Source organism: Balaenoptera borealis, assembly GCF_965194805.1.
Source record: "Balaenoptera borealis genome assembly, chromosome: 6".
Taxonomy (NCBI): domain Eukaryota; kingdom Metazoa; phylum Chordata; class Mammalia; order Artiodactyla; family Balaenopteridae; genus Balaenoptera; species Balaenoptera borealis.
Window position 1 is genome coordinate 2990936 of NC_138863.1, and position 12012 is coordinate 3002947.

Below are 12012 nucleotides of genomic sequence, written 5' to 3' on the forward strand. Positions count from 1 at the left end.
GTCTATCCTACTACATACTATCTATTTATTTTACACTTTAATGGTTATGAATAGATAGGCTTTGCTCTTCTCATTTGGTTGGTCTTTGTTGATTTCCACAAAAATAACAGCCCACATTCCCGGCAGGGGGAAGAACAGACCTTCACAAAGAATTGTCATTATTTGACCTGCCTGGTAACTAACTCCCTGAAAGACCAGCTCAAAAGACTTATCCTTGTTTTTCCTGACTTGGAACTTGGCCCGGGGCTTAAGCCATCCTGTACGGGGTGTTTGTCAAAAATATTCACAGGTGGGTTGCTGCTGCCAGAGGTGATGGTTAACAGGTGGGGCAAATGACAGACTAACCCAAAAGCTCACTTGCTTTTCTTGGAGAATGGTGTTAGAGACCAATGTCTGGGGCTTCCCTGGTGGCACAGTGGTTAAGACTCCGCCTGCCAAGGCAGGGGACACGGGTTTGAGCCCTGGTCCGGGAAGATCCCACATGCCGCGAAGTAACTAAGCCCGTGCGCCGCAACCACTGAGCCTGCGCTCTAGAGTCCTCAAGCCACAACTACTGAGCCTGTGCACCACAACTACTGAGCCTGCGCCCTAGAGTCCGTGACCCACAACTACTGAGCCTACATCCTAGAGCCCACGCGCCACAACTACTGAAGCCCGTGCGCCTAGAGCCCGTCCTCCGTGACAAGAGAAGCCATCACAATGAGAAGCCCACGCACTGCAAGGAAGAGTAGCCCCTGGTCGCCACAACCAGAGAAAGCCCACGCGCAGCAACGAAGGCCTAACGCAGCCAAAAAAAAAAAAAAAAAGAAGAAACCAATGTCTGGGTGCTTGGCATGCCCATTGCTACTGGGGTTTGGACCTGGTTGAAGAAGCTGTAGGCAAAGCCCACTGGATACCAGAGAGGTTTGCTGGTTTATCCTGGTCAGAACTGGTCTGCAGTCACGGGGCTAGCGGGAAGCTATCCTCCAGAGTTCCGGCTGAGAACAGGCCATCAGCTACCAATGCCCAGGCAGGCACACAGGCACACAGAGGCAGTGGGGGCTAGTGTTAATCCTCCGGGTGCAAGGGGATGCAGGTAAGACATAGTCAGGGGACAGGTGTGTGGGTGAGCTGAAGGAATCGGGGCACTGGTGCGGCAGGAGACCTGGAGCTCGTGGTGTATCAGGGGGACCGTAGCAAAGTTGTCACCAGGTCAGGCTGCAAGGCTCTTAAGGGTCCATGTGTTCTCACTACATGCTGGGGACAGAGCACCAGCCCACTGACCCATCATACAGCAGCTGCAGGCAGGTGAACCTTTCTTCTTGATGTGTCCCTACAGCGCCCTCTGCTGGGGAGCTTAACACTGTGAGGGGAAAGGCTTAAAGGAATTACTCCATCACTGCAGGGCAGGTACTGAAGGGTGAATTTGGAGCTGAGAGGCGATATATTGATCACTGGCATCAATTAGGATAACTGTCTACAGATTCCCATCTACTAATTCTAACACCTGCATCAACTCTCCATCAGTTTCAATTGATTGGTTTTGTCCACATCATGGGTCATATTTTCCTGTTTCTTTGCATACCTGGTAATATTTGCTTGGATGCCCGATATTGTGAATTTCACATTGTCAAGTGGTGGATATTGACAACTCCTAGAAATATCCTTGAGCTTTGTTCTGGGATGCAGTTAAGTTGCTTGGAAACCGTTTGATTCTCCTGGGTCTTGCTTTTAAGACTTGTTAGACTGGACCAGAGCAGTGCTCAGATTAGGCTAATTATTCCCACTACTGAGCTAACCCCTCTGTGGACTCTACCCAGGGTCCCAGGAGTCATAATGTCTTCCAGTTTGGCTGGTGGGAACTGGCGCTATTCCCAGGTTGATGTGAGCTCCAGGCACCATTCCCTCTACTCCCTTTGGCTGTTTCAGCTTCGGGTAGTTTCCTCACACACATGTGCTGATCAGTGCTGAATGCTCTCTCTGTGCTCTCCCCTCTCCAGTGCTCTGTCCTGAGAACTCCAGCCACCTTGGTCTCCCTGGACTCTCAGCTCCATCTCCTCAACTCCAGGTCTACCAGGCTCTGCTTCAGTCCTCTTTCCTGTGCTGCAGCCTGGGAACTCCCCGGCCAGAGAGCTGGGGCCATCATGGGGCTCCCCTTGTTTGTTACCCGTCTCTCAGAGATCAATGTCCACGTTGTCTGGCATGCAGTGTCTTGAAAATTATTCTTTCGTATATTTTGTCCATTTTTATTTGGTGGTGTTCCAGGCGGCTGCATAAATCTGGTCCCTGTGACAACACCTTGGCCAGAGTCTGAGTCTCCTGAGATGTCCAGCAAACATCCAGATGGAAATATTGAGGCCATAGTTAGATGTGTGTATTTGGAGTTGAAGGAAGAAGTCCGGGATGGCAGAATAAATTTAGGAGTCTTCTAGAAATGTAATAGATGGTATTTAAATCCATGAGAACAACCATGGAGTGAGTGCGGATCCAGAAAAGGACAAGCCCTGGGACACTTCGAAGTTTAGAAGGTGGCGAGATTGGCGGGGGGACGGGGGGATGTCCAGTAAAGGAGGTTGAGAGGCAGTGGCCAGTGAAACAGGAGGAGAAACAAGAGGCTATGGTGCCTTGAAGGCCAAATGAGGAACATACTTCAAGGAGGTGAGAAAACTGCATTGAAAGTCTCTGATTGCTCAAGTCAGGGGACGTGAGAATTGGCCACAGCGAAGTCATTGGTGTCCCTGCAGGAGCTACTTCGGAGGAGTGGCGGGGATGCAAGCCTGCCTTGTGTCACTTCAAGGGAAAACAGGAGGAAAGGAGTTGGAGACGGCAGGGTTAGAAAATGCTTCAAAGGAATTTTCTATAAGGGATAGTGGAGAAATGGGGTAACCGGAGGGAGATGTGGGCGTGTCCAAGGAGGGTTCATTAAGGGTGGGAGGTTTTGTAGTTTATTTGTAGGCTATCAGTAGGAATCATCCCATTAAAGAGGGAAACATTGAGGATGCCAGAGAGAGGTAAAGGCATTGCTTACAGGATGTCCTTGACAGGAGAGGGTGGGGCTTTAAGCAGGAAGCCACAGTGACAGGGAAGGCAGGGCACGTGGACGGTCCCTGCTGTGCGTCAGTCACTAGGAAGCCAGGCCATCAGCTGAGAGTGAGTGGGGGGGGAAAGTGGGGAGCGTGGGGAGGAGCAGGGCTGAAGAATTCAAGGGCACCCGAGAGAGGGCTGGCCCCTCCTCCGTAGCCCTGCGAGGCACAAAGGGCCCTTCTTGGGGTCACGGGTTTGTAGGACTAGACATGTGCTGAGACAGACATTTTTGAGCACAAAATTCATTTCTTTTCTAAGGCTGGGGCCCAAGGAATGGAGTCTCCTGGCCCTTCACCTTCCTGAAATGAACCCCAGCGGCAGGGGCCGGGCTTCCCAATAGCCCCCCTGCCCGGCCTCTGCCAGGTGCCCTGAAAGCAGGGAGGTTCTTGATCTTTGCCACTCCCAAGTTTTCTAGGGGAGTCCCCCCGTTTCTTCCTCAGAAGTAGAGGCAAGAGTGGTTGGAGGCCTAGGGTTGGGTAGGCCTGCAGACCCAGGAGGGGGCACAGTGCCCAAGCCTGGGGGAAGGAAACCTGTAGGGGAGGGACACAGTAGGGGCAGTGCCCTTGGCCAGCAGCTCCCCTGTCCCGGGTCAAAGGTGAACACACGAAAGCTACGGAAGGGGACTTCCCTGGGGGTCCAGTGGTTAAGACCCTGCACTTCCAGTGCAGGGGGCACAGGTTTGACCCCTGGTCGGAGAACTAAGATCCCGCATGGCGCAGCCAAAAAAAAAGCTATGGAAGAGCAGGACTCCAGGTGAGCAAAGTCAAAATGGAAATTTTGCTTGGGAAACTGAGGGCCAGGTTTGGGTCGCTTTTTTTGGGGGGGGGGGGTTGCTTTTTTACTGAGCCTGTTTTCACTTGGCATCACATATGTTAAAAAAAAAAAAGTTAAAGCTGGCAGAAATCATTGCACCAGGGAGTGCGAAGCAGGCGCTATTAATCCATGAAAACTAAAGGTGTCCCGCCTGGTTTTCCACCCATTAGCGGTGGGCTGTGTGTAGTTCCGGCGGCTGACGTTCATGCAGGTTGGAGAGATGCATGTCAGCGTTAACCAGTCACTGCAGGATGAGGGCAAGCCCGGGGCGCTGCCCACACAGGTCCAGGTGAGGGGTTTGCGCTCATAACGCACAGGTATCGGTGTCCCGCAGGTGGAACCAGGCTCTGTGCCAGACAGACCTGGCCGTCCCAGCTCAGCCTTCCCTTGACAAGGGTCTAAGCCTCTTCAAGCCACAGTTTTTCATCTTTCCATCTGTAAATTGGTATTTATAATTGTACCTGTCTTAGAAGACCATTGGGAGAAATATGTAAAACATGGTAAGTGCTCAATAAATGTGTGGCATTGTCGTGAATTATAAGAATTAAGGATGACACAAGAAAAAGGACTGCTGTCCTGAAATTCTGCACCTTGTACGTTTATTGTTAATTGAAAAGCAGTCTTGGGCGGTGCCAAATGTCTGGGAATAATTTAACAACCTGAGGTTTTACATCATAATATCAATGTCATAGCATGTAATTGTGACATTGCAACTGAGATGTATTGTGGCAGTGGGCCGTCCCCACCCGTGTGACAGCTGTGACAATCATTGCTCTGGAAGGATCAGGATTTTCACTGGAGACTCCAACTCACTTTGATGCTGCATTTCTAGAGACCCACCCAGCAGTGGGAGAAAATAAACAAACACCCAGAAGCTGTGAGTTTTGGACTGCCTTGGGTAAAAACAGTCAAAAATTCCAGAGAAAATATTTCAAGCTTTCTGGATGTGTTTGAGGAATAGAAAAGTCAAGGACTAGCTAGGAAAGAGGGTGTAGTGTAAAGTAAACTCAGCTGCACAGACATATGGTCCATTGGTGGAACTGGAGTCGGACCAGATATTACTCCTCAGCGAGGCAAGGCTCTGAAAAAGCCTCTCACCCACAGGTGTGATTCCGGGCTGCCAGGGAAAGTTGTGCAGGTGTGCACTGCACAGCTCAGGGCCACCATTAATATCACGCATAATCTTACTTGGCAAAAGTTTTGGCTAGGGTGCAGCCTTTTGATCTTACTGTGCTAAATGCCTTTCTCGGCAAGCCACTGTGAACCTGAGAGCCTGCCAGGGCACAGACACTGCAAGGCTCCCCTGACCCTGGCAGTGTGGCACCCCAGAACTCTTCCCCAAGGGCCCTGCCAGAGGCAGCTCCAAAATCTCCTCGTGGGGAGTGTGGCAGACAGACCCTAGGGTGGCCCCAAGTTCATGCCTTGTAATGCATAATCCCCTCCCCTTGAGGGTGGGTGGAACTGGTGACTTGCTTATAACCCATAGAATATGGGGAAGGTGATGGTGTGTCACTCCCATGACTATGTTACGATGTCGCTGTGTAAGACTGTCTTACTAGCACACACTAGACAGTCTCCTTGCTGGCTTGATAAAGGAGACATATTCTGGAAGTTCACTTAGCAAGGAACCTAGCAACAACCTGACGGGGGCGGGGGACCTCCAGTCGACAGCCAGCAAAAGACAGCACCCTCCGTCACTCAGCCAAAAGAAGATGAATTCTGCCAACAACCTGAATGAGCTTGGAAGCAGGTCCTTCCCCAGTTAGGCCTCCCGATGAGAATGCAGCCCGGCCAACACCTGTATTCCAGGCTTGTGAGATGCTGCAGGCTCAGAGGACCCAGGGAGGCCATGCCTGGGCTAAGACCGGATAAGAAACATCTGTTGTGCACACGGCTGAGTGTGTGTTGCTTTGTTACACAGCAATAGGTAGCTGATGCACAGGGTCTTGGGAATACAGTTCAACTGGAAGCGGAAAATAGGTGAAAGACATAGGGAAGAAATTTGTCTTCAGGTGGTGAACATGCTGTTTTGTGTTCAATTATGTGTTCATTTGGGGTGACATGGGAGTGCAGATGGAATTAGGGTAGGTAAAGTCCCTATGGGCCACCCCGGGACTCAGAACTGGGCCCAGGAACCTGCAGGAAGGGGAGGCAGGGCTGGAACCTGGATTGTTGAAAGGATATATGCTTGGAGCATTCTTGTACCATTAACTGGTATGAAAAGGGTTGCTGGTATCATTTTTAACTTTTGGACTCCATTTGGTTTGGTTAGATTTTAAAAGTTATAATGTTACACCTGAAATATTATGTAATACATGAACATATAATATTCTAACAGTTTAAGAGGGCACACAAGTTCCCTTCCTAACCCAGTCCCCAGTAACTGTCCCCCAGAGGCAACCACTGTTAAGTTTCCAGTTTGACCTTCCAGGCATTTTCAGTGCACAAATGGGATCATATTTTTACGCTTTTTTCACTTATCAGTATTCATGCATCTGCCCTGTTCCTTTCAGTGGCTACGTGGTTGTCCGTTGTATGGGTGGATGTGTGTTTACTGTGTCGCCCCTCCCTGGCAAAACACTCAAGATCCTCCAGAACAAGCCACAGTTCAAGGTCAAGGTGATCTCAATTCACACACAAAGTCATCTACTCTCGCCTGAGGAAGGGGAGACAGAAACCTCAGCCACAGCTCCGGCTCGGCCAACCCCGAGTCCACCCCACTCCAGAACCTGTGAGGCTCCTGCGGCCAGGCTGCCCCCGAGAAGAGTTTTGGGAGCAGCTTTGAGGGTTTGTAACCAAAGGCTGATGCTAGTGGTTTTCTCAAAGCACAGAAAGAGGTGGCACCAGAGCTAATTCTCTCCATCCTAAAGAGAGATCTGCTTGCTACTTGCAAACAATGGACTGCCCTATCCTTCCCGCCCATCTCCCCCCCCCGCACCCCCGCCAAACACACACACATACGTCCAGCCCCTTCCCTGCTCCAGGTGTGAGGTGCACCTGTAACCACGGAGGCCCCCTACAGCCCACCCCAGGAGAGCCAGAGAAGGCCTTGATAGCATCCGCCGTGAAGTCTGTGTTCTTCAAGTGGCAGCTGTATATTTAGAGCCCGTAGCCGTGCGGGTTTGGGGCTCTGGTGTCCCTCGTCATCCCTCCTAAGCAGAGCCTGGGTGGATTCAAGTGATCCAGGCTGCCAGGCCATCATGGGCTGAGCTCCAAGTGCAGCTCCGGGAACCAGGACCCACCGTTTTCCTGGGGCTGGTGCCACCTGCAGATTCTCAGAACAAAGACTCCATCAAGCATTGGCTGGGGTCTCAGCAGCCATGAGGTTGGCCAGCGTGATGTGACGTCCTGCCCAGCATGCTTGACTTGCCCAAGAAAGAGGGGCAGGTTTGCAAAACTGCTCCCTCAGCTTTCTCAGCGCCTCTCTAAGACCTTTGATATTTAAGTCATTCTCTTGACCCGCCTCCACTGTCATTTTTGCATCACATTAATTAATTAATTAATTAATTAATTTAAAATTTTTGGCCGTGTTGGGTCTTCCTTGTTGCATGCGGGCGTTCTCTAGTTGTGGCGAGCGGGGGTTGCTCTTCATTGCGGTGCGCGGGCCTCTCATCGTGGTGGCTTCTCTTGTTGCGGAGCACGGGCTCTAGGCGTGCAGGCTTCAGTAGTTGTGGCACGTGGGCTCAGTAGTTGTGGCTCACGGGCTCTAGAGTGCAGGCTCAGTAGTTGTGGCTCACGGGCTTAGTTGCTCCGCGGCATGTGGGATCTTCCTGGACCAGGGTTCGAACCCGTGTCCCCTGCATTGGCAGGCGGATTCTTTTTTTTTTTTTTTGTAAGAGAAAAATCTTGCAACAGGTTTATTCAATTCTCTTAAAAAATGGTGGCATTCCTTTACTTTCTGCCTTTTGGCAGCAGCAGTTACATATATGGAATAGCAGATTAAGTCTAAAAACGTGGGCCCTAGTCAACTTTAGTTTTCGGCATTATGATCATGATAAAGGATCACGACATCCTTCACATTTCCAAGGAAAACCCAATTTAAAGTTTGTCTTTGCCAAACTCCATAAAACAGCCACTCTAGAGTAAACCAGCAGAGCATTGCATCACCCCAATAAAGCTGTAGGTTTCATCACATGCACCAACAAATCTACATGGCTAGTTTCTGCGCTCCTCTTTTACAGAATTTTACACCTACTGTTACCAGACAGCATTTTAAACACGGACATATCAACTGCCTAATAAAGCAAAAACAAAGGCATTTCCTCACTTAAAATCTTCAAACATTATTGCACTTTCACTTTCAGAATTTGACAATGCATTCAGTGAAGCAATCTGCAGACAACTAGTTTTAACAGACAGATTAAAAAACACTTTTAAGCAGACGTGGATGTCCTAAACTGTTTATTAGGTAAGAATTTTACAAACATTACTTATATTAGCGGTAGCGGTGGAGCTGGAGAGTATTGCGCCTTCTCCAGGCTGCGCAGCGAGAACCACTGATCGTGTGGTGGAACTTGAGGCCCTTGCCGAGGCCGCGGCTCTTCCTGCCTGCAGACGTCAGCCCCCGCATCTCCCTGTGCTTGTGGACTGGTTTGGTGATCCACTGGGTGTCAGGGTTTCTTCTGATAGCTTTATGGAAGGGATCGATGAGGATAACCTCAAAAAACTTGTACGTAGAATCTTCACCCACCCAGTAAGAATTCAGGACCCTCAGGGCCCCAACAGTGGCGTCCCGCTCGCTCCTCGGCAACAGATTACAGGCTCCGGTAAACTTGAGCTGGTTGACGCCATGGTGGACGGGCTTGCCGTAGGTGGCGCCCTTCGGGACCGGGCGTTTGCGGCCACCGCGGTGCACGCGATCCCGGTATATCACATAACCTTGCTTGGCCTTGTAGCCCAGCCTGCGCGCCTTGTCGGGCCGGGTGGGGCGCGGGGCCCGGTGCAGCGGCGAGAGCTGGCCGTACTGCCAGCAGCGCACCCTGAGCAGAAAGCGCATCACGTCCGTCTGCTTCTTCCTCCGCAGCTCCTGGATGTACTTGTAAGCGCCCATCTAGGCTCACCTGATGGCTGCCGCCAAACGGAAAGGTGGCAGGCGGATTCTTAACCACTGCACCACCAGGGAAGCCCCCTCTGCATCATTTTTAAACTGCAGTGTTGGATATTTGCATTTGACAATCTACAGGGACACTGACTCACAAAGGCTGGTGGCAGAGGGACGGCCACTGTTCTTGTCTTTTTTAAAATAAATGTTTTTATTTCAGGATAGATTTAGATTTACAGAACAGCTGCAGAGAGTGCAGAGTTCCCACACAGCCCACACCGTCAGTCCTGTTACTAACATCTTACATCAGCAATGGTACATTTGCAACAATCAATGAGCCAGTATGGACACACATCATTATTAACTAAAGTTTATACTTTATTCAGATTTCCTTGGTTTTCCCCTAAGGTCCTTTTTACATTCAAGATCCCACCTAGGACACCACATGACATGTTGTTGTCATGTCTCCTAAGGCTCTTTTTGGCTGTAACAGTTTTTTCAGTTTTTGATGATCTAGACAGGTTTGGTCACATAGTCCCTCAGTTTGAATTTGTTTGATGTTTCTTTTCATGATTAGACGGAGCTTATCATTTTGGGGGGGAAAACCACGGAGGTGAAGCACATTCTCAGCACATTATATTAAGAATACATATAATCGGGCTTCCCTGGTGGCGCAGTGGTTGAGAGTCCGCCTGCCGGTGCGGGGGACGCAGGTTCGAGCCCTGGTCTGGGAGGATCCCACATGCCGCGGAGCAACTAAGCTCGTGTGCCACAACTACTGAGCCTGCGCGTCTGGAGCCTGTGCTCCGCAAGGGGAGAGGCCGCGACAGTGAGAGGCCCGCGCACCGTGATGAAGAGTGGCCCCCACTCGCCACAACTGGAGAAAGCCCTCGCACAGAAACGAAGACCCAACACAGCCAAAAATAAATAATAAATAAATAAATTAATTAAAAAAAAAAAAAAAGAATACATATGATCAACATGAGTCACCGCTGAAGACGTGAACTGTCACCATCCAGCTGAGTGTGTGCCTGCCAGGTTTCTCTACTGTAAGGTTACTTTTATTTTACCATTAGTTGTTTTTTTTGGGCAATTAAAAAAATTGAGATATAATTCACTTAACATAAAACTCACCATTTTAGGACTTCCCTGGTGGTGCAGTGGTTAAGAATCTGCCTGCCAATGCAGGGGACACAGGTTCGAACCCTGACCCGGGAAGATCCCACATGCCGCGGGACAACTAAGCCCGTGCGCCACAATTACTGACCCTGAGCTCTAGAGCCCATGAGCCACAACTACTGAGCCCACGTGCCACAACTACTGAAGCCCGTGTGCCTAGAGCCCGTGCTCCGCAACAAGAGAAGCCACCGCAATGAGAAGCCCGCGCACCGCAACAAAGAGTAGTTCCTGCTCACTGCAATTGGAAAAAGTCAGTGCACACCAACGAAGACCCAACACAGCCAAAAATAAATAAATAAATTTTAAAAAGAAACAAAAACTCACCATTTTAAAGTATCCAATTCAGTTGCTTTTAAGATATTACCAGTTTTGTGCAGACATCACCACTGTCTAATTCTAGAACATTTTCATTATTACCAAAAGAAACCCGTACCTATTAGCAGTCACTCCCCATTCCCCTCTAGCCAGCCCCTGGCAACCACTAATCCACTTTCTGTCTCTATGGATTTGCCTTTTCTGAACATTTCATATAAATTGAATCATACAATATGAGGCCATTTATGTCTGGCTTCTTTCACTTGGTATGTTTTCAAGATTCAGCTGTGTTGTAGCATGTGTCAATTCTTCATTCCTTTTATGGACGAATATATTCCATTGTATGGATAGACCACATTTGTTTATCCATTTATACTTGATGAACATTTGTGTTGTTTTCACTTTTTGCCTGTTACAAATAATGCTGCTATGAACATTCACGTACAAGTTTTTTTTTTCAATTATTAATCTTTTTTTAACGAAGTATAGTTGATTTACATCATGTTAATTTCAGGTGTACAGCACAGTGATTCAGATATATATATGTGTATACTCAATATTTTGTAATATAGCTTATTACAAAATATTGAGTATAGTTCCTTGTGCTATACAGTAGGTCCTTGTTGTTTATCTATTTTATATATAGTAGTGTGTATATATTTATTACAAACTCCTAATTTATCCCTCCCCGACTTCCCCTTTGGTAACCATAAGTTTGTTTTCTATGTTTGTGGGTCTATTTCTGCTTTGTTAATAAGTTCATTTGTATCTTTTTTTTTCGATTCCACATATAAGCAATATCATATGATATTTGTCTTTCTCTTTCTGACTTACTTCACTTAGTATGACAATCTCTAGGTCCATCCATGTTGCTGCAAATGGCATTACTTCATTCTTCTTTATGGCTGAGTAATATTCCATTGTATATAGGATATATGTTTTCAATTCTCTTAAAGATATACCTCAAAGTGGAATTGATGAATTAAATGGTGAACTGTCATATTGGATATTAGGACACTTAAAACTTTGCCAACATGATGTACAAAAACTAGTATCATTCTTGTTTGAATAATGCATTCCCTGATCCCCTTGAGGAATTATTGTTTGAATTTGCATTTCCCTGATCCCCTTGAGGAAGGGCATCTTTTCATATACTCATCATACATTTGTCACATACCTTTTCATACATTTACTCATATATTTCCATTTTCTTTCTCTGCATTCCTCATGCTCTGTAAACCATTCCAGGGCACGGAATAACATGGTAACACAAATCTGATCGCAAAACACAAAATCATGACAAAAGGATTCCCCAGAGAAAAACTACAGACCCACTTATGTATATGCAAGAACGCTAAAGAAAACAGAGGCATTTTGTGCATTAAATATGTTCCTGAAAATGTGTATATAGTCAAATTGTGCAAGCAGAGTGCTATTGTGGAGTGAAATCATCTGGAAATGGGTAAAGGACCTAGGAGGTAATTTGCTCCAGAAGACTCCCGTGGGCAGTATCCAAGAAGAGGCTTGCCTCGAGGTAACCAGATACGCACAACACAAAAAGCAGTATATGTGAGTAGAGACTCAGGTACTGGTGAGTGGGT

General features: G+C 48.1%; 1 pseudogene across 1 annotated transcript; it reads right to left on the bottom strand.

Moving 5' to 3' along the window:
* Nucleotides 1-8260: 8260 nt before the first annotated feature.
* LOC309631346 (large ribosomal subunit protein eL15 pseudogene) lies at nucleotides 8261-8956 on the bottom strand (annotated as a pseudogene). Its single transcript has one exon. The product of its transcript is annotated as a large ribosomal subunit protein eL15 pseudogene (transcript).
* Nucleotides 8957-12012: the final 3056 nt, after the last annotated feature.